This window comes from Geospiza fortis, unplaced genomic scaffold, assembly GCF_000277835.1.
Source record: "Geospiza fortis unplaced genomic scaffold, GeoFor_1.0 scaffold102, whole genome shotgun sequence".
Taxonomy (NCBI): Eukaryota; Metazoa; Chordata; class Aves; order Passeriformes; family Thraupidae; genus Geospiza; species Geospiza fortis.
This window is the reverse complement of record NW_005054373.1, coordinates 1,742,154-1,742,896: the sequence shown is the minus strand read 5'-3', so window position 1 is coordinate 1,742,896 and position 743 is coordinate 1,742,154.

Genomic DNA, 743 nt, shown 5'->3' with positions numbered 1-743 from the left:
CTCTGCAGAGGTGCAGGTGATGCAGCACCGGGGCCTTGCCCTGTGCTTGTGAACTGGGATGGAAAAGCACGGCAGGCTGGGGCTGGGGGAGGCAGGATACACATACATAAACACCTGTATATCATACATACATGTGTGTATATCCTGTATATCATACATATGTGTGTGTATATCCTGTATGTCATATCATACATATGTGTATTTATATCCTGTATACCATACATACATATCTGCATATCCTGTGTATCATGCATACATGTATATCCTGTATATTATACATACATGTGTGTATATCCTGTATATCATACATACATGTGTGTATATCCTGTATATCATACATACGTGTGTGTATATCCTCTATATCATACATACATGTGTGTATATCCCGTATATCATACATACGTGTGTGTATATCCTGTATATCATACATACATGTGTGTATATCCTCTATATCATACATACATGTGTGTATATCCTCTATATCATACATACATGTGTGTATATCCCGTATATCATACATACGTGTGTGTATACATGTTTACATTCACAGGGACACGCTCTCCTCTGCAGGAACTCCCTTACAGAGCACACCGGACACCCAGCGCCCATGCCGGGCGGAGAAGCGCCGCTAACACCCCTCCCCTGCGGGCACCGAGTGCCACCGGGGCCGAACCGCGGGCTGGCCCTTGCCTCCCTCTGTCCCCTTCTGGGGCTCGGAGGGGCCCGGGCTGAGAGAGATGCGG